Here is an 8,376-nt window from a genome sequence, read left to right as displayed (position 1 = left end):
TAGATTATAACTGCAGGAGTGTGCTTTTGAACTCATTAACTGCCAGCCGTTAAGATCAGACTCTCTTCTTTCATCAGAAAAACAAAGTTTGTCTCGAGCTTATACCGTTCTTTAGTAATCAGCATTCAAATATAGGCTACTTTCAGCCTTTTTGTGAATACAGACAGATCAAGCAGAACAATGACTTTGACACCACTTTGTGTGTGTGTGAAAATCTCAAACATCTGAACCTAAAACAACACTGAGAAAGTTCTTTTGACAGAAAAATAATTTATTTACAAGTGAAACTACAGAATTTACAGACAAAAATGCATGAACAAATGGGGCTTCCCACACTTGCCCTTTTTTACTCCAAATTCTCCTCTACCATTTGCTCAATACTCCAGGTTGTTGTTACCTTGTGCATACAATCTATTCTTTCGTGGCGGTGAATAGGATCTTGTGTGGTTGTCACTGTCCTTGAAACCAGTGCCTACTTCTGCTCAAAGCACAACCTGTGCAGTTTAGAAACATGACTATTACTAAAAAAGACATTGTTGAAATTGCGGTCATAGGACGTGGAGAAAAAAAAGCACTGCGTACTGAAATGGGGGTCGAACGTCTGCTGGATACTTAACCTGGAAGTTTTAAAAAATACATACCATCACTAGAGAATACTTTTATTGATGACATGTTTTGCAAGGGTAAAAAAAAAAACTTACTTTTCTTCATCGCAATCCTAAAAGATGTTCGACTGTTGAATTCCTGCAAGATGGAAATTCAAATCAGTACTGGCAACAGATCTTACATTATAATGTGAACTAGTGGGACGAAACTATTTTTTTATGTCACAAGGATTGAAGGAGCGTGTTTGCTTGCTAAATGTAGCTAACGGGAGCTGCAAACAAATTACCTTCGTCTCCATATCATCCGGAGGGATGAAGCTCGGCTTGCGATCCAGAGGGAGTTCATTCATCTGACGATTCCGGATCCCATTTACTCAAATTCTGGTCGGCAGACGACCAGCGAGAAAGCAGCCGAGCATGTCGCCATTTGGCCCAGCATTTTGGGCGATAGCTTTGCAACAAAGCAATTGGCTGATCATTCTTTATTCCCCCACATGATCGAAGGTGTCATTCCTCTCGGTCACAGGAATATTTTTCTTTCCTTGGCGCAATATATTTTTAGTACCGAAAGCTTTTTTGTTAGATTTCTTTTTCATTTTCTCTTCTCTCTATTCCGTTCGCTTCAAGGCATTGTCGCCCTTTACAGGGTGCCATTTTTCATTGCAGTTATCCAGAGGCTTGAAAATCACAGATAAACTGCACAAGAACCTCCCCCACCCATCCCCATTAAAAAACACCATTGACGTCTTTAGACGCCATTGGCAGGGAATAGATGGACTCTGAATGACGTCTTTGGACGCCATTGGCAGGGAATTAGTTAATTAAGTCTTTATAGGGTGGCAGGTGTGGGTGTTCTTTGTGCAGGTGTGAAATTCAAGCAGAGAGCCTTGTGAAAATAGGGTCGCATGGAATAAAACCAAAAGCATGGGAGTCAACTCTGTCCTGAAATGCCAAGAGTTGATCCATTTACTGTTTATCTGACTTAATAGGAAGGCTAATGAGTGTATGAGCAATGCTGGCGTATTGATTTTATGATTCCAATAGAGCAAAAGTAATAAGATGGTGTCCTTTTACCTGTCAGATGACTCAAAAACAGAGTAGGTTTGCCTTCCCGTCTCTGGTGGAATGTTACAGGGAATGAACCTTTAGCGCTGATCAATTCTGCCACGATCATGGGAACAATTAACTCCTGTCCCAGCCCTGTCGAAGGAAGACAAAGCTGGTTGGTGGACACATACGCTTGTTGTGAGTGTTTGTTTGTTTATTGGGACCACTGGACTGTCCAGGTCAAGGCTGGGCAAGTGCAGAACCCAAAGTAGTCTCTTAAGTTGGTCAAACAACATATCCCTGCACAAGACAAAGAGATCTTATTTAAAAGAGATGTACAGTAAAAATCTATCTTCATTCTCAGTCATGGTAATAAAAAACATTCGGCCATTCATTTATCCACTTGTTTTTCTATACCCGTGTATCAAATTCTAAACTCAAATATCACCTCAAATATAAAAAAAATTAAATACTGTTTATTTTTGGATAAGACCCAGGAGGACAAGCAGTTGCATGTATATTATCTCACTGTGATTTTTATTGTAAAATTTAATTAATACCTCTTCAAAATTGAATTGAGAAATCAGCTTCCACTTGCCTCTTCAGCTACAATGCATTGCCAAAGAATGGAGATGGGGGCCACAGCTTCCTCTGTTGCTGTACCTTTTTTTTGTTTTTTTTACCACCTACCAAAAACAACCTCTGGGTCTGCACTTGAGCAGAAAACAGTGCAGTGTTGTTTATCGGTTGTTGTAAATGACAAAGTATAGCTTTGTAGTCAATATAAGACTTTGGTAAAGAAAGCACATGAATTCTGAATTGTCATGCTTATATTTGCAGCTGTCTGTGTTCCTCTCTCTGTCCTTAGGTTCATTGGTGTCGCTGCCATTCGGATTATCTGCCTGCTTCAGTATACAAGCAATATGAAATAAAGTGCCATCCATCTAAAGTGTAAATTTTGACAAATATTAAACAGTAGACATTTTTATGTTCGTATTTCATTTCTTGAAGAGAGACCCTCGAGTAATCTGCAGTACGCGGGAATGTTATCAAGTAGGCTTCAGATTTCTATCTCTCGCACTGGAGTAGTTTGGAACGTATCTAGACATCTTTTGTTTCAATCACACACTAATGACTGAAAGGACTGTGCGATGGGCTCAGTGATCAAACTGGAGATATTGTTTTCAAGCTAGTGTCTTACTGTGCTCAACACAATGCACAGACTAGAGAATTCAATGGCAACGTAACACAGCGATGGTTTGGGAATATGGGCTTATGGAGAAATCTTCTGACCTATTGTAATCTCCCTTTGAGTCATGTTTCATGTTTTCTACTCAGATGGTCTCTAGTTTGTTAATTTTGCATGCATAGGCTAACCACAGCCAAATTGTCTGAAGTATAGATTATTGAGTTTTGTATTAAACACAAGCAATAACACTAAACAGTCAAAAATAAGCCTTCAGATGTCCCTCTCTGCTGTTCTATTAAGAGGTCAATTGAAAATAGAGTACATAATCAGGCATTTAATCTTCATTATTATACAGTATAATGAAGCATCACATTGGCACATTATTTCCTAATGGTGTCTTCTTTGTGTGTTTGGCAGAATTGCATCTTCTCATAATCATCTTATGTTTTCAACTCTCTCATCCACACAGCAATGTGTGCAATGTGCGCCATCTGGAAGATAGGAGAGCTTCAACTGAAAGACAAAATGAGACCAGGCCAACCTCTGCCAAGACGGGACAAACCCAGAGAGTGAAAATCATCTTATCAGGATGATAAGAGACAAATAAAGAATTACGGCCTTCGTATTCAGGTCGTGTCTTGTCACTATAAAACAGAAGCAACACAAGTGGAGGCTCAGAGAGGGAGCCAGGCAGAGTCAGAAGGAGAGAAAGCTGTGAATTTGTTTAGCCTGCTTTTCTTCCTGCCATTTGCACTACATCCCAAATGAAACGACAGTGATTTGAAATCAGCTTTATAGGCGTAGAAGACAACACAGAGCTCTGTGTGCTGAGACATGCCTGTCAGAAAGAAGGAAGGAAGAGTAGACTTTATGGATGAGTTGCAATTGCTCGCATACACAGCTACACACCGAATATTAATGACTGAAGGTAGTTTCTCTCCCAAAATTCAAAATGATGCCCAAAACGGGAAATATCACAGATCTGTACATGAAGACTGAGACCAGGACAATGATGAAAACAAAGCAAAACAAGACAAAGGATGCACTTGTAGGTACAGTTTCAGACCCAAAATTAAAAACTCTGTTCATTTAATTCTTTTTTTTTTTTTTTTTTTTTAATAGCTCATTTTTGTTTGGTGAATCAGTATCTTTCCACTGGAAATAACACTAACAAAATGTTGATTTCAATTTGTGATAGGATTTCTATATAGCAAGACACAAGTACTCTTTATTTGCAAGTGACGTCAGATGGCCCCAAAACATTGTGTGCAGAGGCATTCTGTTTTTAATGCAAAGCGCAGCCTCACAGCCACCTGCTCTAGACAGACAGCAAAAACTCTCTCAAGAGGCCTCTGTGAAGTGCTTTAGGATCGGCAACATGCACCAGCTCACCACAGTATCATGATGTCTGCTTAGTAAGCATGTGATGATACAGCTGCTCAACATTTACATATAGTCTGTCATAGTCCCTGGGTATCGATTCAATAATCACTGATAATGCATAAAACCATACTGTACATGAAATGCGCATCTACATTTGATCACACTTCTAATTATGACTGAACAAAACAAAATAAAAATAATCACATACTATAATCCTTTCAGTAAACATGGGTTGTAACTTCTCGCTGTATTTTTCTCTCATGGACTCTCATGGCACACAGTAAGTGATTTGTAATTAACGTTGATTTTGCAATTCATCCATAGTCCTGAACCTTGGCAACGTCGATCGATAGTAGTGCCCGTGGCCCATTATGTGCGCTCGCTCTTGTTCACTGCGGCAGTGACCACCTTCCCCTTACTGACTAAATACATGTGCATTTAGAGCAGGGTTTACAACCATCATTTTCAAACATTTACACTGAAAAATGAGTTGCAGCATTTTCCTCTCAAAGACAGTATCATCCATATCCAACACACAATGCTTTATAAATATTATTTTTTTGCAGAAACTGAAGCAAAGACTAAATTGCTGTCCAATCTATACTCTTTGCTGTACTAGCATATGGCTTTACTACAGGTACTCCTGTTTCCTCCCACATTGGAAAAATATTATTCTTAAGAAAATGTAATACTCTGATTTGCCCACAGGTGTGAATGGTTCTTTCTTTAAGTGCTTTCTGATTGAATGGTGTACCCTGTCTCACGCCCAAAGTCAGCTTGGATAGACTCCAGTTACTCACGACCCTAATGAAGATAAACGGTATAGAAAAAGAATGGATCATAGTTGAGAAATTGTACCATTGGCAAGGAAGCATGTTTGATGCAATGTTTACCTAAGAACATGAAGGTTTTAAATTTTTGCCACGCTCGTCTTTTATGTTGCCCCTGTGGTTGCCTGGGTTCTATTCAAGTGCTCCAGTTAAAAAAAATGCATATTAGATTCACTGAAGAAATTCAAAATTTCTCGTTGGTGTGACCGAGTGTGAATACTTGTTTGTGTCTCGGTCATCCGTGTCCTTGACTGGTGATGTTTTGTCAGCTCCATAACATAGGGATTAGTCATGAAAAGATCACTATTTGGTCCATCCATTCTCAACACCGCTTATCCTGGTTAGGGTCGCAGGGTGCTGGAGCCTATCCCAGCTGACTTCGGGTGAAAGGTGGACTACACCCTCAACTGGTCGCCAGTCAGTGGCAGGGCACATAGACACAGGCAACCATTTGTACTCACATTCACACTGTCACTGAGTGGGAACTAAACCCACGGTCCCCGCACCAAAGTCAGGCAAGTGTACCACTACACCGTCAGTGACTCACTATTTGGTCATGATGATGACATAAAAGCCAAACGATTCTCAGAACCAAGTGATGGTTGACACTGGGAGACCTGCAACCCAATGCTTCAGGCTTATACACAACTCACATAAGTTCATGATGAACCTACGATGCACTGTTACTTTTCCAAGTGAACTTCATTTGAACTCTGAACTTTCGAATGTGCATGTCGAACTGTTCAATAATTCAGTACCTTTTGCACAGCTTGCTGTTCTGTAACAAGGAGCTAAACAGCAAAATTCACAACAGGACCTCCACTTCTGTACCTTTCATTTACGCTTGCAGTCTCTCTGTACTGCTGTTGCAACCTGCCAATGACATTCTGTGACATTAAGCCAGGGGTCACCAACCTTTTCGAAAGTGAGCGCTACTTCTTGGGTCCTGATTAATGCGAAGGGCTACCGGTGTCATGAACGGAACAGAGGATAGGACCCAAAAATGTACAACTCTAAAACAAATGGACAGTTTCCAAAAAGAGAGGTTTAATAGACGGGCATAGGTTGGTACACAGGGAGGCAATCCAAGAAAGGCAACAGTAACCAAAAACATGAGGCAAAGAGGCAAGGTCGATAATCGGAACAGGGTCAAGTCTTACTGTGAGTCTGTGACGTGGAAAGAAGGAATGCTGGAACGTGACGACAAGGGACAACGAACTGGCAACGAGAGGGAATGAGACACGAGGTTAAATACAATAGGTAATTAGGGTGAACGAGGCACAGGTGGTGAAGATGCTCACAGGAGCAGGTGTGTGTGTGTGAAACAGAGGAGAAGACAAAACCCGGAACACACACACGACAGTACCCCCCCCCCTTAACGGCCGGCCCCAGACGGCCCTGGGGCCCCTGGATGTGCAACGTGGAAGTCCCAAATGAGCGAGTCATCCATGATAAACGCAGACAGTACCCATGAACGTTCCTCAGGCCATTGCCCTCCCAGTCCACCAGATATTGAAACCCCCTTCCCCTCCGACGAGACGACAACAGCCGCTTCACAGAGAAGACAGGGCCCCCATCCACAAACCGGGGTGGAGGAGGGGGCCTGGAAGGCGGGACCAGAGGGGACTCCCGGGCTGGCTTGAGTAGCCTGACGTGAAAAGCAGGGTGGACCCGCATCGACCTTGGGAGCCTCAGCTTCACGGTGACAGGTTTGATGATCTTTGTGATGGGGGAGGGCCCAACGAACCTGGGAGCGAGCTTCTTGGACTCCACCAGGAGTGGAATATGTTTGGTCGAGAGCCAAACTCGCTGACCCACTTTGTAGTTCGGGGCTGGTGTCCTCCGACTGTCAGCAGCGGCTTTGTAGGACCGTCCCTGGCGCAGCAGCATCTGGCGGGCTCGCTCCCAGGTCCTCCTGCAGCGTCTCACCAAGGTTAATGCCGCTGGAACTGTGGACTCTGGGGCCATGGCAGGAAACAGAGATGGTTGGTAACCATGCACAACGTGAGAAGGCGATAGACCAGTGGATGCAGAGGGGAGGGAATTGTGGGAGAATTTGACCCAAACCAGTTTCTGAGACCAGGATCGCGGCTCCTGTGAAGTGAGACATCGGAGCCCAGTCTCCAGGTCCTGGTTCAGCCACTCGGTTTGGCCGTTGGTTTCAGGATTAAACCCAGATGACAGACTGACGGTAGCACCTATGAGATTGCAAAACTCCTTCCAAAATTGCTAAATGAATTGGGGACCCCTATCAGACACCACATTCTTGGGGAAACCACGGAACTTGAAAACCTGATTAATCATTAGCTCGGCAGTGTCTTTAGCTGAGGGGAGTTTTGGAAGTGCAATGAAGTGTGCCATCTTAGAGAACCTGTCAACAACTGTAAGAATGGTGGTATTGCCTTTAGAGGCCGGTAATCCTGTCACAAAGCCTACGGAAATGTCTGACCAAGGACGTTGCGGTATTGGCAGGGGTCGCAACTCCCCAGGAGGACGTTGATGAGAGGGCTTGTTAGCAGCACATACCTGGCAAGCATTGACGTAATCGATAACATCCCTCCTAACATTAGGCCACCAAAAGCGCTGTTCGACCACTGATTGCGTCTTGGCAATGCCTGGGTGACATACAGTTCGGTTCGTGTGAGCCCAGTGGATGACTCTTCTCCTTAAGGGCGGAACCACATAAAGCCTGTTTTCAGGGCAATCTTTAGGGCTAGGAGTGCTTTTCAGAGCCCCTTTAACCGCAGTTTCAATGTCCCAAACAAAAGCGAAAATGAAACATGACTTAGGCAAAATAGTCTTTGGTTCGGACAAAGAATTCTCTTTGGAGAAAATACGTGACAAAGCATCTGGCTTACCATTTTTAGAACCAGGTCGGTAGGATAACGTGAAATTAAATCTAGTGAAGAACAGAGCCCATCTAGCCTGCCTCGCATTTAATCTTTTAGCAGTTTTAATATACTCAAGGTTCTTGTGATCTGTCCATACTAAAAGCGGAGTCTGTGCCCCCTCTAGCCAGTGCCTCCACTCCATCAAAGCCACCTTGACTGCCAACAGTTCACGGTCACCAATGTCATAATTTTTCTCAGCTGGGGTCAGTTTTTTGGAGAGAAAAGCACAAGGATGTAATTTATCATCCGAGAGATTCCTGGGAGAGCACTGCTCCTATTCCGGCATCAGACGCATCGACTTCTACCACAAACTGCTGTTTGAGATCTGGCAAAGTAAGGATGGGTGCGGAGGTAAAGCTCGACTTACGTTTTTGAAAAGCTGCCTGACAAAGCGGGTTCCATACAAAAGGTTTGTGTGGCGAGGTAAGATC

The 8,376-nt window shown here is 43.1% G+C and overlaps 2 long non-coding RNA genes across 2 annotated transcripts in view; both read right to left on the bottom strand.

Moving 5' to 3' along the window:
* Positions 1 to 263: 263 nt before the first annotated feature.
* Positions 264 to 746, bottom strand: LOC133402944 (uncharacterized). Its single transcript, XR_009768589.1, has 3 exons — positions 702 to 746; positions 583 to 617; positions 264 to 494 (listed from the first exon to the last, which is right to left on the bottom strand). It is a non-coding gene; the product is annotated as an uncharacterized LOC133402944 (long non-coding RNA).
* A 30-nt stretch (positions 747 to 776) lies between these two features.
* Positions 777 to 8,376, bottom strand: part of LOC133402943 (uncharacterized) — a 29,488-nt gene continuing 21,888 nt past the window's right edge. Inside the window, exons 2-3 of the long non-coding RNA XR_009768588.1 lie at positions 1,680 to 1,805; positions 777 to 1,056 (exon numbers count right to left, since the gene is read on the bottom strand). This is a non-coding gene — a long non-coding RNA (uncharacterized LOC133402943). The remainder of the gene's footprint in view (positions 1,057 to 1,679; positions 1,806 to 8,376) is intronic.

Source organism: Phycodurus eques, chromosome 5 (genome assembly GCF_024500275.1).
Source record: "Phycodurus eques isolate BA_2022a chromosome 5, UOR_Pequ_1.1, whole genome shotgun sequence".
Taxonomy (NCBI): Eukaryota; Metazoa; Chordata; class Actinopteri; order Syngnathiformes; family Syngnathidae; genus Phycodurus; species Phycodurus eques.
The sequence above is the reverse complement of the archived record's forward strand: the minus strand, read 5'-3'. Positions and strand labels throughout refer to the sequence as shown.